At 39.6% G+C, this 23187-nt stretch overlaps 1 protein-coding gene across 1 annotated transcript in view; it reads left to right on the forward strand.

Moving 5' to 3' along the window:
• Positions 1 to 23187, forward strand: part of LOC128688793 (nephrin) — a gene marked incomplete at its 3' end in the record, with an annotated part of 745578 nt that overhangs the window by 1371 nt on the left and 721020 nt on the right.

Raw genomic sequence — 23187 nt, forward strand, 5'->3', positions numbered from 1 at the left:
TTGATGCAAAGAAGACTCCAAGACCTACTGAGAGCGTCACTCCCACTTGCAATGCCCGAGGGAATGTTTAACAACCTAAGGCATTCACCCGCCTGTTTTCGGCAGCCTTCTCCAACCTTCCCTCCCTCCAATTCCCTCTCGCCTCATCGAATCCCCTTTACGTGTGATTTGTGCTCGTTGTGCGTTATTCACCGTCTCCCACTGACCCCTCCATAACCTCTGATAGTGAGTCCTGTGAGGTATGGGAAAGGATGCCTGGTTTTTATTTGTTTTCGGCATTGCCTCGAGAGCCCTTTCGTATGTAGAATGTTTGAAGGGCATATATAAGCAGCGGGCGTTGATGATGCTCACATAGCATATAATTGGTGACATTTGATGCCGGCATTGTGTAGTTTATGGTGGCCGATAATGGTCCCGTTTTTTAATGGAAGAGGAGGGGAGGGAATATGACCTGGACAATACTGATGACGGGAATTTTATTTGGACGTATATATGTATAATTATTTGTATGTGCGAGAGTGACGAGTGTGTTTATAAACTATATATATATATATATATATATATATATATATATATATATATATATATATATAGGTATTTATTTATTATGAAAATTCTAAAAGGTTTTGAATAATACTCGCTAGAACTTGGTTCAGATGTTTTTAGAAAGTGTTTGTCGCTTCTCGTAAATTCAAGTGTGAACGAAGTAACATTTCATTTAGTTTTTTTTTATGCATAAGCAAATTCTTAAGTACGCTCGTGTAGTATACACAAATTATTACATTATTAAATTAGATAAGTGAAGTTATTGTGGCCTATTTCCGTTAGGGAAGTTACTTAGTGTCACATTCGCAAAGTAAACACCACATATATATCGAAGGTTTTAAGGATGGTGGTGTTTTTTTCCCCTCCTAGATATCGGGATGTGTTGACCTGCAAAGCAGATTGGTACAGCAACACACACTCAGGACATGCAGGTAGTGTTATCAGCCATATCTCCGGCTAGCAAGGCCGCTGCTTCATCAAGAGTAAATTGTCCTTCCTCTGGGGCATTCGCGCAGTTCTAAAGGGTAGAATCTGCCCTTACATTTACTCTGATGTCTAAGGACGAAAGTACACGAAGGATTCTTTGTTTTTCACAGAGGCATTTTTATTTCGCCTTGTTCTGTTATCTTGACTCCTTGAAGGAGGTTTGTTGATGACGAAGAACTCTTGTTCCAAGAAATTGGACATGATTTTTTCCCTTTTCTTGGACTGAACTTGATGGTCTTCCATTTTCCCAAGCGCGGTTTAGTTACTCCCCTATGTATATATATATATATATATATATATATATATATATATATATATATATATATATATATATTACACACGCATACGATTTAAAAAAATTGCAGATCCACCCACTCTTAATTATTAATGGCCTTGTGGACGAGGCTTTTGACCACAGTGACCCACCCATTTCTCGCCCCCTCCCTCCTTCCCATTGGAGATGTACCAAGGGAAACACATCCCTCCCCCCTTCCCACTGGAGATGTACCAAGGGAAACACATCCCTCCCCCCACCCTGTCACCCCCATCCCCTCAGGGAGTGACCCATAACTCATCTTTGTAAATCAGCTAGTCACCACAGTAAGCAAGTAAGTTTATTTAGGTACAGGTAGACGTAAGTATAATTACCATGCATAGTCTAACTCGCGTAAATTACAAAGGCTAACCCAAAAATGTCAGTGATATATTACCATTACCCAGTTAATAATAAGTTCTGTTCTGAGAAGATGACTGAATCTGTTCTGGCCTCACCCTTCAAATGCGAGTCTCTAAACGAGCCCCGGATGATGGGAGGATGTTTAGCAAGTAGTGCACACACGGGATAGTGAAGGAGTCTAGTGCGTTTACACAAGCTGGAAATAGCCGTTGGGCTGTTTATCAGGTCGCCTAAACATGAGTTTGATGGACCCACCAGCCATAGGTGGCTGTATTTTTTAGTGGTATTAGGGATTATCAGTGATTCTTGAGTTCAGTTACTTGTTTTTAAGTGACTTGATTTTTAAGTGATTTGGTTTTAAATGATTTGGTTTTAAGTAATTTGTTTTTAAGTGATTTGGTTTTTAAGTTATTTGTTTTTAAGCTGTTTGGCTTTTCAGTGATGTGGTTTTTAAGTGGTGTGCTTTTTAAGTGATGTTTTTAAGTAATTTGGTGTTTACAGTGGCTTTGTTGATCCTGCTTTTTACTCATTTTTTCTCACTTCGCATCATCCACACCGCGTCATAACACTTATTGACTAGTTCAGTAGTTGTTCAGATGTTGCCCCCTTGTGGTAGATGTGGCTCCTCCCAGTGCTAGGTGTTGCTTCTTCCAGTGCTAGGTGTTGCTTCTTCCAGTGCTAGGTGTTGCTTCTCCCAGTGCTAGGTGTTGCTCCTCCCAGTGCTAGGTGTTGCTTCTCCCAGTGCTAGATGTTGCTTCTCCCAGTGCTAGGTGTTGCTTCTCCCAGTGCTAGGTGTTGCTCCTCCCAGTGCTAGGTGTTGCTTCTTCCAGAGCTAGATGTTGCTTCTTCCAGTGCAAGGTGTTGCTTCTTCCAGTGCAAGGTGTTGCTTCTTCCAGTGCTAGGTGTTGCTTCTTCCAGTGCTAGGTGTTGCTTCTTCCAGTGCTAGGTGTTGCTTCTTCCAGTGCTAGGTGTTGCTTCTTCCAGTGCTAGATGTTGCTTCTTCCAGTGCTAGATGTTGCTTATTCCAGTGCTAGATGTTGCTCCTCCCAGTGCTGCCTCCCTAGTGCTAGATGTTGACCACTAGTTCTGGATATTGCCCATTACTTACCTGGAGGTTGTTCCAGGGTCATTGCCCCCGCGACCTGGTCCTCGACTAGCTCTCCCGGTGGATCAGAGCCTGTTCAACCAGGCTGTTACTGCTAACTGCACGCAATCCAACGTACGAGCCACAGGCAGGATGATCAGGCCCTCTCGGTGTGTGCACAGATCACTCATGAAGGCAGCCAGGGTTCTGTTAGCAATTCCCCTTATTTATGATGGGAGGCTGTTGAACAGTCTTGGGCCCCAGACACTTGTTATTTTCTCCTAGTGTACCCTTGGTAGCCTTCCTTTTCATTGTAGGCATGCTACCGAGTCTTTGCTTTTGTAGGGAGCAATTTCTGTGTACAGATTTGGAAGCAGTCTCTCTAGGATTTTCTAGGTGTAGATTATGATGCATCTTTTTCGCCTACATTCTAGGGAGTACAAGTCAAGGAACTACAAACATTCCCCGTAATTAAGGCGCTAGACTGAGCTGATACGTGCTGTGAAGGTTCTCAATAAATTTATATCTGAAGTTTAACCTGCCTTGAATGGGACTGTTGTGTACATCAGTACTCCAGCCTAGGGTGAACAAGTTACTTAAAGGATCATCATTGTCATAGAATCCCTTGCTTTGAAGGTTCTCATTATCCATGCTGTCATTTGTCTCGCAGATGTGATAGTGACGCTGTTGTGATCCTTGAAGGTGGGATTCTCTGACATTATAAGTCCCAAATCCTTCGGATTAGTTTCTCGCTTTATTGTTTGGTAGAATTTCTTTTATAATCAGTTTTAGCTATTATTTCCTTAAGTTTTCCATAATGAGGCAATGGGAATTTGTCCTCATTGAACATAATATTGGTGTCTTTGGCTCACTGGAAAACTTGGTCTGTATTCACTTGGAGATTTACCGCGTCCTCAGATGACATTCTTATGCCGATCCTAGTACTTTTAGACTTGAAATAATATTTGAGTTTAGTTGAAAATTTAGCCGTCTTTACTCGGGCAGTCATTAAACCGAGATGAGGTAAATGGATTATATTGTGGGACTACAAGAGGACGCTGGAAATGCTTCATATAAAATACTCAGCCTCGTAGATGAAGCTGGTTCAGAAAAGGAAAGGCAACTCATTGTATTTGGTTTTCTTAGAATAATTGAGTTACAGCATGGTCAGTTGCCCAAACATTTAAGATACATACATGCGCGCGCGCACGCACACACACACACACACACACACACACACACACACACACACACACACACACACGGGGCCAGGAGCTGAGTCTCGACCCCTGCAACCACAATTAGGTGAGTACACACACATACTATATATGGGTATGTACTCACCTAATTGTAGTTGCAGGGGTCGAGACTCAGCTCCTGGCCCCGCCTCTTCACTGAACGCTACTAGGTCCTCTCTCTCTCCCTGCTCCATAAGCTTTATCATACTTCGTCTTAAAGCTGTGTATGGTTTCTGCCTCCACTACATCGCTCGCCAGACTGTTCCACTTCCTGACCACTCGGTGACTGAAGAATTGCTTCCTAACATCCCTGTGACTCATCTCAGTCTTCAACTTCCAAGTGTGTGTGTGTGTGTGTGTGTGTGTGTGTGTGTGTGTGTGTTTCTGTATATATATATATATATATATATATATATATATATATATATATATATATATATATATATATATATATATATATATAATGTGTGTGTGTGTGTGTGTGCGTATCTGTCGTGCCGAGTAGGTAAAACTTGCGATTTTGGCTTAAATGTCAATGCTTTTCTTGCCGAATAAGGGAAGCGAAAATTTGTGTATGCAGTAATTTCGCAAAAATCATTCTGAACCTAACGAAAAAAATATATTTCATTGTGTTTGTCTGTTATTAAATTATTGTAAACTTGTTTAAAATATATTTAGTTGGAGTAGGCTAAATTAAATTGCGCTTGTTATAGTAAGGTTTGGTAAATTTTCTAATTTTTTTTTTTAAGAAATTATTAATTTTACATTAACATAAAAAAAAAATGTATCTTTAAACGTATAAGAGAAAATTTTAGAAAGGACTTAATTTTAAATGAGTTCTTGCTAATTGACTAGTGTGTGTGTGTGTGTGTGTGTGTGTGTGTGTGTGTGTGTGTGTGTGTGTGTGTGTGTGTGTGTGTGTGTGTGTGTGCGCGCGCGTGTGCGTGTGTATTATTTATATATTTATTTATTCACTGATTTACCAGATAATCTTGGCCTATTTGGCAAAACGACCTCTGTCATCAGAGCATAGATAAACTCTGTTTAAAAAAAAAACGTAAGAAAGAGTGGGAGGAGGTTGGGATTTGACGTGCTGTTTATATATTAATGTCCACGACAGCACTCCGTGAAACTGGCTAGCCTGTCTTGAAGTGCTTGTATTTTTGTCAGACGTTTTATATATATATATATATATGTATATATATATATATGTATATATATATATATGTATATATATATATATATATATATATATATATATATATATATATATATATATATATATATATATATATATATGCAATAAAATCACAGTAAACAGGTGATTTCAGAATATGCAAAACAACCACTCTGGTTGTTTTGTATAATATATATATATATATATATATATATATATATATATATATATATATATATATATATATATATATATATATAATGGTCAACAAGCATTGCATTAACAAACATATCTAGGTTCTCGTATGACTGAGGGAAAACATTTAATATAAAATGTATTAAGAAAGGCTCCACTTAAAGATTACACAAACAGTGCCCTTGAAAAATAAGAATCTGGATATTTGTTAGTTTGAACGTAAAGTATTCTGCATTTGTGGAATATTCTCGCGACACAGTTTGATACCATGTACCAACAGGGTACAGCCATACTTAATTTGACGATGTTAATGAATTCCTTTTGTTTAACCCCCGTGGGTTAATACCAGAAGTATACTTGAGGGATGTTTCCAGGTGGGGGGGGGTTAACGCCTCCCTCGACCCGGTCCCAGACCAGGCCTCCTGATGAATCAAGGTCTGCTCAATCATATTAGTTACTGCTGGTTGCATGCAGTCCAACATACGATCCACAGACTAGCTGGACAGGAACTTATAGTCAAAGATAAGACAAGAAAGCCAAGTAGTGTGGCTTATATGGTGGTTTCCGTTGGAACAGGTTGTTTTTTATATATAATGAAACTGAACCTTTTTTTATATATTTTATTTAAAAATATACAGTATACATGTATGTCACACATAATTGACGTAATCACAATACACGAAGCCATTTATAAGAAAACAACATCCTTACAACTAACTGAACTAGAGGGTTTGTAAGTAGTTATTTTTTTACACATTTGTATATTCTGTGGTTGGTGACTAGGAGTGTGCATGGCGAGTCGATGAAAGTGCTCAGCTGCACCTGGATTTAGCGAATGTACACACTGTTCAGGTGGGTGGTTAAAGCAAGATTGATTGCGGCAAGCTTTGTTTAGCATAAAATCAATGGATGGTTTAAGCCGTAGTGTACAACGATGCATTCTTTGGCAGGCAGACCTTTATGGAGGAAGTTTTTAGGGAGAGTTGGTGGACATTCATTTTGAAGTTTACTCTGGGATGTGTCTAATTAATATGCAACCACGTGAAAGTTTGAGATGGGTACCTAACCACAAAAGTTAGAAATAGTACCCAATCAGAGGAGATAGTACCCAGCCATTGATGATGGGCATACTATCATTGAAGATGTCTTCCAAGCCATTGAGAAGTTTGGATTGCTACCTAACCATTGGGAAGTTAGGATTGCTACCCAACAGCTGAAAAGTTAAGATTAATATCAAACAACGGGAAAGTTAAAATTGGTATCAAACCATTGAAAAGTTTGGGTTTACATACATTCCGTAGGGTGGTACACCTAAACGAACCTCCTCCAATCCCTCTGTTTACTGCCCGGGCCTCTGAGGATTACGGACGTCAAATGAGAAGAAAAAGATACCATTAGACTCCCTTGACGCCTTAGGGATTTGCCATGGCCTGTTTTGTGTGCGGTGGTGTGGATTTGAAGGCATGGGGGATATTTAGGAGCCCTACCAGGGAGGGTAGATTAAATTCAGGGGGAGACGGATTGAGGTTAGGGGGCAGGGGGTGGTAAGGGGAGAATGGTTTTACGAGAAGGGAATGCGCAGGATGCTTATGTAAAAGAAAAATCGTAGGTGAGGTTAATGAAGGACAGTGCGAGTTTGAGGCGATGTGTGTGTGTGTGTGAAGGTCACATGTGTGGGAGGGGCAGGGTGAAAGTGAGAGTAGTAATGTATGGGAGGGGAGTAAAGTGTGAGTATATTAGTAGCAAAGTGTGTGAGGAGCTGGATGAGTATTTGTTTGGGATATGGTGAGTGAGGTGGGCAAAGATGTTAGATGGGGGCAAGGTATAAGGTGGGGAGGGCAAGATACGAGAGCAAGGTGTAAGGGGTGGGGCAAATGGTAAAACCCACGACTTCCAGTCTGGCTAAATTACTTAATCCTAATTTATCACTGATTAGTTGCTAATTACCCCCACACACTGTAATGAGGTCCAGAAGTCCACTCTACTTATTTTTTAACTATACTATTGTATTTTTATGTTCCCATCTAAGCTTTACCACACAGGCAATATTAAGGCACCAGAATTATGGTAGTAGTGGTGATGTGATTGTGGTCGTGATGACAGTGATGGTTGTGGTGTAGTAGTGGTGTGGTAGTTATTGTATAAGTTGATTGGTTATGGTGTATATTAGTAGTGATGTGGTTATGGTAGCTTGATTATTGAAGTGGCAGTTTGGTTTGGAATGGAGTGGTGGCAGTAGTAGTGAAAAGGTTATGGTGGCAGTGGTAGTGCCAAGGTTACGCTGGCAATGGTAGCGCCAAAACTCTAAGCGGACATCAACCAAATCTTTAAATGGACCGCAGAAAACAATATGAAGTTCAATGAAAAGAAATTTCAACTTCTCAGATATGGAAAACTTGAGGAAATTAAAACTTTATCAGAGTATAAAACAAATTCTAACCACACAATACAGCGAAAAACTAATGTGAAAGATGTGGGAGTGATAATGTAAGAGGATCTCACATTCAAAGACCACAATGTATCTTTCTCATGTGCTAGAAAAATGATAGGGTGGATAATGAGAACCTTCAAAACTAGGGATGCAGAGCCTATGATTCTCTTCAAATCGCTTGTACTCTTTACGCCGGAATACTGCTGTACACTAACGGCCCCCTTCAAGGCAGGCGAAATTGCTGACCTGGAGAATGTACAGAGAACTTTCACGGCACACGCAAGTACGATAAAGCATTTAAATTACTGGGAACGGTTGAAGTCCCTTGATTTGTATTCCCTGGAATACAGGCGAAAAAGATATATGATAATATACACTTGGAAAATCCTAGAGGGATTACTACCAAACTTGCACACGAAAATCATTCTCTACGAAATCAAAAGATTCGGCAGGAGATGCAACATTCCCTCAACGAGAAGCAGGGAAGCCAAGTGAACACCAAGATGCAGCACAATAAGTGTCAGGGGCTCAATACTGTTCAACTGCCTCCCAGCATACATAAGGGGGATTACAAATAGACCCCTGACTGTCTTCAAGAAGGCGCTGGACAGGCACCTCAAGTCAGTACCTGATCACCCAGGCTGTGGTTTGTACGTCGGTTTACGTGCGGCCGGCAGTAACAGCTTGGTTTATTAGACCCTGATCCACCACGAGGCTTGGTCTCAGACCCTCTCCAGTTGAACTACAGGTAAGGTTATGGTGGCAGTGGTAGTGCCAAGGTTATGACAGCAGTGGTAGTACCAAGGTTATGACAGCAGTGGTAGTACCAAGGTTATGACAGCAGTGGTAGTACCAAGGTTATGACAGCAGTGGTAGTACCAAGGTTATGATTGCAGTGGTAGTACCAAGGTTATGACAGCAGTGGTAGTACCAAGGTTATGATAGTGGTAGTGCCAAGGTTATGATGGCAGTGGTAGTGCCAAGGTTATGACAGCAGTGGTAGTACCAAGGTTATGACAGCAGTGGTAGTACCAAGGTTATGATTGCAGTGGTAGTACCAAGGTTATGACAGCAGTGGTAGTACCAAGGTTATGATATTGGTAGTGCCAAGGTTATGATGGCAGTGGTAGTACCAAGGTTATGACAGCAGTGGTAGTACCAAGGTTATGACAGCAGTGGTAGTACCAAGGTTATGACAGCAGTGGTTACCTGGAGGTTACCTGGAGGTTATTCCGGGGATCAACGCCCCCGCGGCCCGGTCCATGACCAGGCCTCCCGATGGATCAGGGCCTGATCAACTAGGCTGTTACTGCTGGCCGCACGCAGTCCAACGTACGAGCCACAGCCCGGCTGATCCGGCACTGACTTTAGGTATCTGTCCAGCTCTCTCTTGAAGGCAGCCAGGGGTTTATTGGCAATTCCCCTAATGCTTGATGGGAGGCTGTTGAACAGTTTTGGGCCCCGGACACTTATGGTGTTTTCTCTTAGTGTACCAATAGCGCCCCTACTTTTTATTGGGGGCATTTTGCATCGCCTGCCCAGTCTTTGTTAGTACCAAGGTTATGACAGCAGTGGTAGTGCCAAGGTTATGATAGTGGTAGTGCCAAGTTTATGATGGCAGTGGTAGTGCCAAGGTTATGACAGCAGTGGTAGTGCCAAGGTTATGATAGTGGTAGTGCCAAGTTTATGATGGCAGTGGTAGTGCCAAGGTTATGACAGCAGTGGTAGTACCAAGGTTATGATGGCAGTGGTAGTACCAAGGTTATGATAGTGGCAGTACCAAGGTTATGATAGCAGTGGTAATGCCAAGGTTATGATAGTGGTAGTGCCAAGGTTATGACAGTGGTAGTGCCAAGGTTATGATAGTGGCAGTACCAAGGTTATGATAGTGGTAGTGCCAAGGTTATGATAGCATTGGTAGTGCCAAGGTTATGATAGCATTGGTAGTGCCAAGGTTATGATAGCAGTGATAGTGCCAAGGTTATGATAGTGGTAGTGCCAAGATTATGACAGCAGTGGTAGTACCAAGGTTATGATAGTGACAGTACCAAGGTTATGATAGTGGTAGTGCAAAGGTTATGATAGCACTGGTAGTGCCAAGGTTATGATAGCAGTGATAGTGCCAAGGTTATGATAGTGGTAGTGCCAAGGCTGTGGTGGCAGTAATAGTGCCAATGTTATGGGGGTAGTGTCTAAATTATGGTGGCAGTACCAAGGTTATGGTGGCAGTGGTAGTGCCAAGGTTATAGTGGCAGTGACTATGCCAAAGTTATGGGGGTAGTGCCAAGGTTATGGTGGCAGTGGTAATGCCAAAGTTATGATGGTAGTGGTAGTACCAAGGTTATGGTGGCAGTGGTAGTGCCAAGGTTATAGTGGCAGTGATAATGCCAAAGCTATGGGGGGTAGTGCCAAGGTTATGGTGGCAGTGGTAATGCCAAAGTTATGATGGTAGTGGTAGTACCAAGGTTATGGTGGCAATGGTAGTGCCAAGGTTATAGTGGCAGTGATAATGCCAAAGTTATGGGGGTAGTGCCAAGGTTATGGTGGCAGTGGTAATGCCAAAGTTATGATGGTAGTGGTAGTACCAAGGTTATGGTGGCAGTGGTAGTGCCAAGGTTATAGTGGCAGTGATAATGCCAAAGTTATGGGGGTAGTGCCAAGTTTATGGTGGCAGTGGTAATGCCAAAGTTATGATGGTAGTGGTAGTACCAAGGTTATGGTGGCAGTGGTAGGGCCAAGGTTATAGTGGCAGTGATGATGCCAAAGTTATGGGGGTAGTGCCAAGGTTATGGTGGCAGTGGTAGTACCAAGGTAATGGTGGCAGTAATAGTGTCGTTTTGGGTGTGATTATAATAGTAGTGTTCTGGTTATGGTGATGGTGTGCTTATGGTAGTGAAGGTGTTTTAGCGGTGGTGTGGCTATGGTAGTGATGTGGTGGTGTTATTATTGTAATGATGGTTGTGCTATGGTATGGTGATTATTGTTTTGTTCAAATGTTGCTATGATTTTATATATGATGAGATAGTAATGGTGATGATACATGTTTTAATGTAGTGGCACTGTGGTAGTGGGATGGTGATTTGTTCTTACAGGTATGGTGGTGATTTGATGGGATTTTTGTTATGGTTATGTAGTGTTGGAATGATGTTGTGTTCGTGTGATGTAAGGTTGATGGTGTGATGGTGTGGTAGTGTGATGTGTTGATAACTTGGTTTCACTGTCTCTGTCGATTATAGTGATGAGGTGACAGTGGTGACGTAGTGATAAGAGTAATGTTTCTAGTCGTGGTGATGGTGGTAATGGTGGTAGCTCTGAGGAGGGGGTTGAGAGGTGGTAAACAACAGTAGTATCACTGCCACAAATGGATCCTCCTCCATGGCATAATATGCTGATGGTTGTTGCATTTTGATTAATCAAGCGACGATGATGTCTGCCACACTGATGATTCTTATCAGATGAGATAATTAAGGAGATGAGTGCAGTGACGTATTACTTTATCAACAGTGGCTGTTGTGCGTCTTATATTTCCAATGATAATTTTGTTGGTGTAGCAGTGGGCTGGCACTTGTTCTCCCATTATAGCTTGCATTTTTCGCCGAATTCCTCTTCGTTCATTTCCCTGCGATCTAACATACTACGAGCATTTTGTCTGATATTCTATGATTTACTTTGGGTTATTTGGGTTTGGTTAAGTTTGGGTTCTTTAGGTTATCATATGCTTACCTGTATTAACATATAAATTAACTGGAGTGCTATGCACGTCATAGCACTCCAGGACGTGTTTTCTCCCTAAACTTAAAAAAAAAGACAGGAGGTTGGTCTGACTGCTGTTAAAGTGGCGGCTGCAGCAGCAATTGCATCGCCATTTCCAGAAACCGATTTTAATGGGCAATAACCAAACTTCATACATCTCCAGCCTGGCACGTCGTAGTCGTCGTCGTTCAGAAGTGAGCGTGCACTTCACCCCTAGGCCATTATCACACCCATTCTTTCAGTCCATTCTCGCACCACTAGTGAACCTGCAGATTTGAAGGTTTCTTGGTTATGTTCACCCACCAAGTTGTCAAAAGTGTTGTGGATATATATATATATATATATATATATATATATATATATATATATATATATATATATATATATATATATATATATATATCGTGCCGAATAGGCAGAACTTGCGATCTTGGCTAAAATAGCAACGTTCATCTTGCCATATAGGACAAGTGAAAATTTGTGTATGCAATAATTTCGCCAAAATCATTTTGAACCTAACGAAAAAAATTTATTTCACTGTGTTTGTTTAGTATTAAATTATTGTAAACGTATTTAAAATATATATAGTTGGGTTAGGCTAAAATAAATTGCTCTTGTTATAATAAGGTTAGGTAAGTTTTATAAGATTCTTTTGGTGCAAAATAAATTTTTTTTACATTAACATTAATGAAAAAAATATCTCTTTCAACGTATAAGAGAAAATTTTAGAAAGGACTTAATTTTAAATGAGTTCTTGCTAATTGACCAGTTTTACATATTCGGCACGACATATATATATATATATATATATATATATATATATATATATATATATATATATATATATATATATATATATATATATATATATATTTATATATATATATATATATATATATATATATTTATATATATATATATATATATATATATATATATATATATAATTATATATATATATATATATATATATATATATATATATATATATATAATTATATATATATATATATATATATATATATATATATATATATATATATATATATATATATATATATATATATATAATTATATATATATATATATATATATATATATATATATATATATATATATATATATATATATATATATATATATATATAATTTGTACCCACGAAACGAGTGGTATTGATCAGTAACACTGCACTAGCCAAGGAGTCGAACCCATGCTGTTTTGGCCCGCCTGATGGTGAGCGAAAACGCATGTCGCTTAAGACCACTAGACCACACAGTCCTTAACAATAGTGCATCCAGCCAAGCTTGATGTTGTACCCGCCATCGAAGGACATACGGTGGTGTGGACGCCTATAAGCTGATTTCATTCTACTCCCTGTTTGTATATATATATATATATAAGTGCACCATGCAGAAACAGTTTTGAGGCAAATGTGGCCGAGTGGTCTAGAGCGTCACTTGTGGAACTTTGCCAGCTTTCCCTGACGTGGTTTCGAATCCTGCTGACTCTAATCTCTCTCTTCTCTCTCTCTCTCTCTCTCTCTCATATATATATATATATATATATATATATATATATATATATATATATATATATAAAATTTGTGTAACCTAATTTAAAATGCAGATATTAGTTTGTAGAGTTACCTGGAACGTTTACGAAATTGTCACTGTGAAACAATGTTTCTCAGACGATGTGAGATCCCAGAAAGGTATCCCCATTTTCTATCAGCCCAGCCACCTTTTTCTCATTACAATGAAAGTAATAACGCAGGGCGGTGGTGAAATTCTAGTGAAGCAAAATACATGTTCTGTATGTATATATGCGTGTGCGCGCATATGTATTTTTGTGCATTGTGTGCGGTTATTAGTATGCGGTTGTATTTATGTGCTCACGTATACATATACGTGTATGCGTATGTTTACATGTGCATATGTATGTGCTTGCATGTGTGTGCGCTTATGTATATAAACACACACATGTATACTTGTGCATATGTATGTGTGGAAATGTATAAACGGTTATGGGAATCACTCGGCAATGATGGCGTGTGATTCCCGCAGAGTTAACCTGTATGAAAAAAAATTCAGCCCTAAGTGTATCTTAAATTTTATTCCTTCAGGAAGGTTTCCTCTTCCATTTGTATTGCAGAAACCAATAGACCGACTTCACTGTAAGTCCCGCACGTTATTCCACTAGGGAAGAACACGTAACCAGATGACATTTAAATATAAAAAAATGAAATTTAGCTTAATTTTTATGGTTGTAGGTTTTAGTTCGTAAATTAATATCTTGATATTTAATTTTTTTTACGTAGTCTAGAAGATTATTGAACTACGAAAATTTCATTGACAAAATCAGATTCCACTAAAATGACATGGCTCCCTCTTATTAAAATGCATAAATGCTGAAGTTGGGAAGCCAACCAGACGAGGCATTCTCCAAGAAATCCATGTTTTTAACTAGATGTATATTGGCAAATTGGCATCTGCATAGTCTACAAGAAGTGTGTGATCTTTCCAATCAAATGCCACACAAGTATACAGTTGCAGTTGATCCGAAGAGGAATTCTACATTTATTGCGTGGAACCTAGTTTTTTTTTTTTTTTTAACATAATTAGCAAGCAAAAATAAGATTACACAGCTCATAGGTAATGCCTAACTTTCCGTTGACAAAGCTCATCGATGCTGGAAGTTTGGGGTGTATCAGATAATCCATTCGTTAGTTACTGCTCAGAATACAATGAATCCAAATTTTTCTTAACGGAAATAGCAATTTGTCACATTTGCACCTACTCAATCTGAACTCACAGGGTATCAGTCCTCTTATGGAATGCATCAGCCATACTGTTTTGAAGCCGATCATTAAAGGCATTCTATAGTTACTAAATGGAAATCAGTGACAAATATGCACCTACATAAAATAGACTTATTGGGCACTATTCTGTTTGCATGATGCGCCGGTCATTAAAGCTTGAACCCCTTTTAACATGATTTAATTTAGGGGATGTGGGAATTTTTATGCTATTTAGCACATAAAATTGGCAAATGTTAACTTCCCATTTCTTATACACTTTCTGCCTTCGGTGAATTAGTATACACAAGTGTAGAAGGCTGGAAGCCATGCAGAAGAGCCTTTAGAATGTTTATGTAACGGTTTCAGGAAGTTATAAAGGTTTACATTCCTTTGATAAGCTGGTCACCTGCACTTGCCAGTAGTTGCTTGAACCACTACTCATATAGAGTAAACCACTGTTGAAGCCAGTCGAATGAAGTGTTCTCAGGTTATTAGCGAAAGTTTGATGGAAGAAAAAAATCGGTCAGTCACTTCAGGTAATCTTTCGAGGATACCTGAAGTGTCTTGAAAAATAACACGATTGCAAACAAAGCACAGAATCTGTGGGGCTCGAACCCATGCCATGGGCTCGAACCCTACCAATTCTGTGAGTTACCATAAAATAATAATCATAAAGCTTACGTGTGCTAATTTTCCTTTTAGTCATACCTAAATAATGACTTAGAAGCTAACCTTTGATGGAAAAGACTCGAAAAATTCTCTGCTACACATGAACTAAATATTCACTGAGGAATGTCTTGATGTGCAATCACCGAGAGCAGCAGTGTAAATATACTTGGTACATCTGTGCACAAATACAATTAATATGATTTAATCCCTATTTTAGAGATTAAAGTCTCCTTGGTTTGGGGTATACAGGTGACACTCATCCTTGATGACCCTCGTGTAGTCGATAAACCAAGCCATCTGCTACAAGTGATACTGTATTACTCTGTTCCTTGTGCCTCGGGCAGTCCTCTCACCAACCATTCACCAGTGTTGGAAGCTTCAACAGCCAATCGCAGGGAATTGGGCCACCGGCTGCAAGGGTAGAATTTCCCAGTTTCGCGATTAACCAACGTAAGATTGAACCTCCACATCTTCATCTGAATGACCCACACGGGTTTAGAGTTTCATATAACGATATTATTATTATCATTATTAATATGAGTGTTATCATGTAATGTAAGTCGGGGTATATACGAAATTTTTATATCTACATAAGAACGTAAGAACATAAAAAGAAGAAGCACTGCAGCAGGCCTACTGACCCATGCAAAGCAGGTCCATGTCCCCCCAGGAATAACAAAAAGAGGCACAATACCGTGACTGGAACGATACACAAATAACCCGCACATAAAAGAGAGAAGCTTACGACGACGTTTCGGTCCGACTTCTTCTACTACTGCTACAACTACTGATGAAATTAAGACACATGTGCGGCGTCTGATTGTCTTTGTTGTGGACGTTTCGCCATCCAGTGGCTGGCTGGATGGTAAAACGTCTACGATAGGGATGCCCGGGTGTTGCGCATGTGTCTTAATTTCATCTTGTCGGTATTATATGCCATTCTTGTACTACTACTACTACTACCACCACCACCTCTTCCTGCCTATATATAGCCGTCCTGCTCCACTTCTGGTTAGTGTGACTTTGTCAATGGTCCAAGTCGGACCGAAACGTCGTCGTAAGCTTCTCTCTTTTATGTGCGGGTTATTTGTGTATCCCCCCAGGATTAGCCCAATGACCCACCTAGTCAGGTCACTTCCACTTAAGGAGCACGGCATCAGACCTGGTAGCACAAGCTAGTCAGGTCCAACTTACACCCACCCACACCTACTCATATATTTATCTAACCTATTTTTAAAACTACACAACGTTTTAGCCTCTATAACTGTACTCGGGAGTTTGTTCCATTCATCCACAACTCTATTACCAAACCAGTGCTTTCCTATATCCTTCCTGAATCTGAATTTTTCAAACTTGAAACCATTGCTGCGAGTCCTGTCTTGGCTGGAAATTTTCAGCACGCTATTTACATCCCCTTTATTTATTCCTGTTTTCCATTTATACACCTCGATCATATCCCCCCTAATTCTACGCCTTTCGAGAGACTGCACATTCAGGGCCCTCAGTCTATCCTCATAGGGAAGATTTCTAATACATGGGATCAAGTTTGTCATCCTCCTCTGTACGTTTTCTAGTGCATTTATATCCATTCTGTAATATGGTAACCAGAACTGTGCAGCATAATCTAAATGAGGCCTAACCAAGGATATATAGAGTTGAAGAACAACCTGAGGACTTCTATTATTTATACTTTTAGATATGAAGCCAGGGATTCTGTTAGCTTTATTGCACTGTTGTCTTGGTAACCAGAACTCCTAAATCCTTTTCGCAATCAGTAGTTTTAAGATCAACAGTATTTAGTTTATATGTGGCATGGTTATTTTCCTGTTCAACATTTAGAACTTTGCATTTGTCTATATTAAACTGCATCTACCACTTCTCCGATCATTGCATCAGTCTATTTAAATCATCCTGGAGTGCTCTAGTGTCCTCATTAGAATGAACTGGACGGTTGGTTTTGCTGTCATCAGCAAATTTGCTTATGTCGCTATTTATTCCCTCATCTATGTCATTTATGTAAATTGTGAACAACAACGGGCCCAACACTGACCCCTACGGAACACCGCTTGTGACGTGCCCCATTCTGATTTCTCCCCATTTAGGCAAACTCTCTGCTGCCTATTTGTCAACCATGCCTCTACCCAGAAAAAAATTTCTCCTCCTATTCCGTGTGCCTTAAGTTTCCTCAATAGCATCTGATGTGGAACTCTATCGAAAGCCTTACTGAAGTCTATATACACAATATCATATTGATTACCATAATTTTCCTCCTCAAACACCTTACCTGGTTACCTGGAGGTTACCTGGAGGTTATTCCGGGGATCAACGCCCCCGCGGCCCGGTCCATGACAAGGCCTCCCTATGGATCAGGGCCTGATCAACTAGGCTGTTACTTCCGGCCACACTTATGGTGTTTTCCCTTAGTGTACCAATGGCGCCCCTACTTTTTATTGGGGGCATTTTGCATCGCCTGGCCAGTCTTTTACTTTCGTAGGGAGTGATTTCTGTGTGCAGATTTGGGACCATTCCTTCCAAGATTCTCCAAGTGTAGATTATGATATATCTCTCCCTCCTGCGTTCCAACGAGTACAAGTCAAGTGCTTGCAAGCGTTCCCAGTAGTTAAGGTGCTTGACAGAACTTATACATAGATCTGCGATTTCACCTGCTTTGAATGGAGATGTTAATGTACAGCAGTATTCCAGCCTAGAGAGAACAAGTGATTTGAAAAGGATTATCATTGGCTTGGCATCTCTCGTTTTGAACGTTCTCATTATCCATCCTATCATTTTCTTTGCACGTGCGATCGTGGCACTGTTGCGATCCTTGAAAGTGAGATCCTCAGACATTACTACTCCCAGGTCCCTTACATTATTTTTCTACTCTATTGTATGACCAGAGTCTGTAGTATACTCTGTTCTAGTTATTATCTCCTCCAGTTTTCCATAACGGAGTAGTTGGAATTTGTCCTCATTGAACATCATATTGTTTACCGTTGCCCGCTGGAAAACTTTGTTTATATCTTCTTGGAAGTTAACCGCGTCCTCAGCAGATGACAGCCTTATGCAGATCCTAGTATCATCCGCAATGGATGATACGGTGTTGTGATGTATATTTCTGTCTATGTCTGATATGAGGATGAGGAATAAGATGGGGGCGAGTACTGTGCCTTGTGGAACAGAGCTCTTCACTATGGCAGCCTCCTATTTAACTCTGTTGACCTTAGTGATAAAAGTTAGTAAATTCGTAAGACAGGAACGCCCCTTTGTAAAGCCGTGTTGAGATTCATTAATCAAATTATGCCTATCAAGATGGCTACGAATTGCCTCGGCAATTATTGATTCCATAAATTTTCCCACTATGGTGGTAAGGCTTACTGGTCTATGGTTCGAAGCTAAGGACCTGTCACCTGCCTTGTAAATAGGTATTACATTTGCCATTTTCCTCTTATCAGGCACTATGCCAGTTTGTAGTGATATATTGAAAAGATTAGCTAAAGGTATGCTAAGTTGCTCTTTACATTCCTTTAATACCCTTGCAAACAGTTCATCAGGGCCTGTGGATTTGTCAGGTTTTAATTTCTTTATTTGTCTGAGGACCATGTCACTAGTTACCGCAATCGTGCATGGTTTATTATCGTCCAGTTCTACATAATCTATTATTTCAGGAATTTCGCTAGTATTTTCCTGTGTAAAAACTGAGAGGAAGTAGGTATTGAAAATTTCACACACATCCTTATCACTGTCAGTGAGTTACTCTTAAGTGGGCCAATCTTGTCCCTAATCTTACATCTGTAAACCTGAAAGAACCCTTTTGGGTTAGTCTTCGCATCCCTTGCGACCTTAGCGACCTAGAGATTGTATTGTAATCTCTATTTTAGAGATTCAGATATTCTCAATAGGTAGCGAGCAGGTTATATTCAGCTTTAATTAACCTCGTGTGGTCAGTAGACCTTAATAATAATACTGCTAATAACAATAATAATAGTAATAATAATAATAATAATAATAAACCCTGGCCGGGCTGCCAGGGTAAGGGAATAGTGGAAACTGGTCACAGGTATGTTGATGTGTGGAGGACTCTCATCAGGAAGGCTGGTGGTGTAAGTTTAGTGAATTTCTCGCTGGTATGAGTCGACCACTCCAGCCTTGATAAAGGTCATTGTCACAAATTTGAAAAGATTTTTTTTTATTGTGTTATTTTTATAAGAAGAAATTAGTTTAGTTAAAATTAATTTTCCCAGATTTTTTTTTACTTCATTTGGCTGTAGTGTGTGTGTGTGTGTGTGTGTGTGTGTGTGTGTACGTAGGTACATTTACCGATTTGTTTGTACGGGTCGTTTCGTATTTCTTAGCCCTCCTTGTGTGCGCTTGCGTGTGTTTGTGCTTGTGTATGTACATGCGTATGCGAGCGCGTATGTATGTATGTATGTATATGTGTCATGCTTTAAAACCAAAGCGATCAAACAAGCCGAATTTTCCCCAAAATACATTTTATTATTTCTAACGTATTTATACAGATTTTTACCTGAGCCTGATATGTATTTTTTTTTCTTTTCGCCATATACTGGTAAAATGATTTACTGTTCCATAGTTTATTCCTCTCCAGCCTATCATAGATCAATCTAAATTTAAATTCTTGTTTACCTGCAGATAGTTTCGAGAGCCACTGCCTTCATCCACTGCAGTTTGCAACAATATTCTTGCCTATTTCATTTTGCAACACTGTTCTTGCCTATTGCAACTTGCAACAATATTGCCCATTTCAGTTTGCAACATTGCTCTTGTCTATTGCAGTTTGCAACACTGTTCTTGCATGTTGTAATTTACAACAATGTTCTTCTCTATGGCAGTTTGCAACACTGTTCTTGTAGCAACTTTTAACAATAGTCTTGCCTATTGCAAATTGCAAAAATATTCTTACCTATTGTAGTTTGCAACAATATTCTTGCCTATTGTAGTTTGCAGCAATATTCTTGCCTATTGTAGTTTGCAACAGTATTCTTGCCTATTTTAGTCTGCAACAGTATTCTTGTCTATTGTAGATTGTAAAAGTATTCTTGCTCGGTGCAGTCTGCAACAATAACATTCTTATCGTTCCCTTCTGCAAGCCAGTCACTGGCTTACAGAAAGTTGATATCATATATCAGTAGACAAAGTTGATGTCAAACATCAGTAGACAGAAAGTTTGTAGATGAATGGTTCAGAGAACCGACATGTTGATAAATTAGACACATGTGCAACTCTTGGGTATCTTTATTGAGGAAACGTTTCGCCACACAGTGGCTTCATCAGTCCATACAAAGGAGAATCTTGAAGAACAGGAGGAGAATGAGGTAATCAGTCCCTCAACCTTGAGTCGATGTGGTCAGTCCATCAATCTTGAATAGAATACCGTATTCTATTCAAGATTGATGGACTGACCACATCGACTCAAGGTTGAGGGACTGATTACCTCATTCTCCTCCTGTTCTTCAAGATTCTCCTTTGTATGGACTGATGAAGCCACTGTGTGGCGAAACGTTTCCTCAATAAAGATACCCAAGAGTTGCACATGTGTCTAATTTATCAGACAGAAAGTTGATGCCAAACATCAGTAGACAGAAGGTTGATGTCAAACATCAGTAGACAGAAGGTTGATGTCAAAGATCATTAGACAGAAGGTACAGCCTGTAACGCTCGTTGGCATCATGATTTCATTCCCTGATGGTACACACTAGCAGTACGTGTCCTCATTAATTCTGCAACTGTAGAGGACAAAAAAGCGGCAGAGCAAGACTACATCCTCGAGGCAACCAGGCCTCGACGTGGGAATATTCTCTCTCTCTCTCTCTCTCTCTCTCTCTCTCTCTCTCTCTCTCTCTCTCTCTCTCTCTCTCTCTCTCTCTCTCTCTCTCTCTCTCTCTCTCTCTCTCTCTCTCTCTCTCTCTCTCTCTCTCTCTCTCTCTCTCTCTCTCTCTCTTCCCCCTTCCTCCCCTTCCCCTCCTTCCATCCCCCTACTTCTCCCCTCCTTCCCTCCCTGATCTGCCGGGCTCTGGTGCCTGTGTTAGACTGCGTACTGCTAACACCAATACAAGAATTGATCAGGCCAGCAAACAGTAGTCTTGTTCCGGGAGCTGGCAGCGGGGGCATTGACTCCCGCAGCCCTCACCAGATGGTCAACATGTAGTAAGCCTAGTGTGCAGTAAGGTTATTCAAAGATCCATCTGGAACCTCGTTAGAATTTAAATTGAATTCGAGAAAATGCTGTCGGTTCTGTCCCACTAGTGAGCAGATAACTGTGGCGATTCATGTTGACAGAGATGTTTAATCTGACCTCCACACCCCAATTATACCACAGGGAGGTCTTCTTGGTCCTGTGCTATTTAATGTATTACTCAAGTAATTTCTGGAGGTTCTACATCAGGGAAGCATACAGCTGAAATCTATGATTATTATATTATATGGCCCTTACAAAAGATCGTAGGAAAAAAGAATGTAGGCAATGTAATGTGAACAATATGAATTCGACAAGAACCTTCATGCGTCTACAATAACAAGTTGACGGCAGGCCCCAAGGCAAAATAATGAGATGTCAAATCCTCTAAATCTCTCGCTGTCGACGTACTGCTTAGAAAATATACCATAATTCAATATGAAATGCAACGACAGTACATATTTTCAGAGCTGGTCTGGCTGCAACCCAGAATTACGGCTTTTATTATTTTTTTTATTCATTGTTTATGCTGCATCTCTGTTAATTAATATTATTAAAGATAATAGTTTTTCTACTTTTAAAGCTAATGCAAAATGAAACCTTGAGAATTATTCTTGGAAGTTGAGAAATTAGGTCTCAGTAATATGTTATATATTCCCAAATTCAGTGACAGGAAATCTTAACTCCTTACTTGGTATGAAAATCCTGAGAAATGAACCGAACGTTGTCAGAGGAAATATTAATGTATGCAAGTACCATTAGGATATACAGATGGAAATGGACAAATAAAAGATACTTTACCATCGGATCACGTAACTTGCATGAACTGTATCGTTCCAGACACTAAGAACTTCATCCCACGATGGGAGATGCATTTAACTGACATAAAATTTCTCCAAGCAACTCCCAAGATATTTAATTCCTTGTTTAAATTAATTGCAAAGCAAATGCCAGTCAGCACATACCACAAATGATATACACCAGTAGCTCTGAACACGAGCCCATTAACCAGTCTACATCTATTGTTGACAGTTCTTTCAATAAGTATTTTAGCACCTGCAGTGAGTTAGTCTAAGAATTATTACTTGGGCTTAGACATTAAAAAGTGAACTGCTATCTAATACCATTAAAGCTAACTAACGGCAGTAAGCTGGGCTTTTTAATAATTACTAATTCTGTCATCACTGAATGTATAATAGCTTACAATATGCTCAGTGGAGAAACCAGACATAGTTACCACAACATCAAAGAGAACGGAATTAATGTACAGTGTCTGTGGATTTCATCTCACATTGACTTATTCTTGTACTACAACGTCGATAAATTTATGGCAGAAAATACTTCGAAAGAAATAGTCAGTCTGTGACAAGTATTAGAAAAAATGACCAGGAGAAAGTATATTGAATTCAAATGCCACAATACTGCAGTTAGAAACTAGAGTCGATAGTGATAAATTGAAAGTAGACTACCAGTTTTTTTCGGAGCAGCTTGTAAAAAGGCTGACAGAGGTAGACTGACTTAAGTGTGGTATATCTGGCAAATTGAAATGTATCAGATTAAATGAAATAGCAGTTTAATGACCTGATTTTACATACCTGAATTTAAAAATCTAGTTTTATAGACCTGAATATAAAAATCTAATTTTACAGCCTTGCGTTTAGTAACCTTTTTTTTTTTTTTTTTACAGACCTGAATTTAAGATTCTGGTTTTAAAGGCAATATTTTGAAGGCCTGGTTTTCTTCTCACTGTCTTAAATCACGTTTGTTTTGTCACCAGAACACTAAGAAAATATATAGTGTAATTTATTTTTGTAATTCCCCTCTTCTTCATTATCATTCTCTTCCTTTTTTCCGTCCTCCCTCTTATCCTCGTACAATTCCCATCCTTATTCCCTTAACTGTTCCACTCCTCGCCTTTTTCTCTATTATTACACTTCTCAT

The sequence above is a fragment of the Cherax quadricarinatus genome, chromosome 16 (assembly GCF_038502225.1).
Source record: "Cherax quadricarinatus isolate ZL_2023a chromosome 16, ASM3850222v1, whole genome shotgun sequence".
Classification (NCBI taxonomy): Eukaryota; Metazoa; Arthropoda; class Malacostraca; order Decapoda; family Parastacidae; genus Cherax; species Cherax quadricarinatus.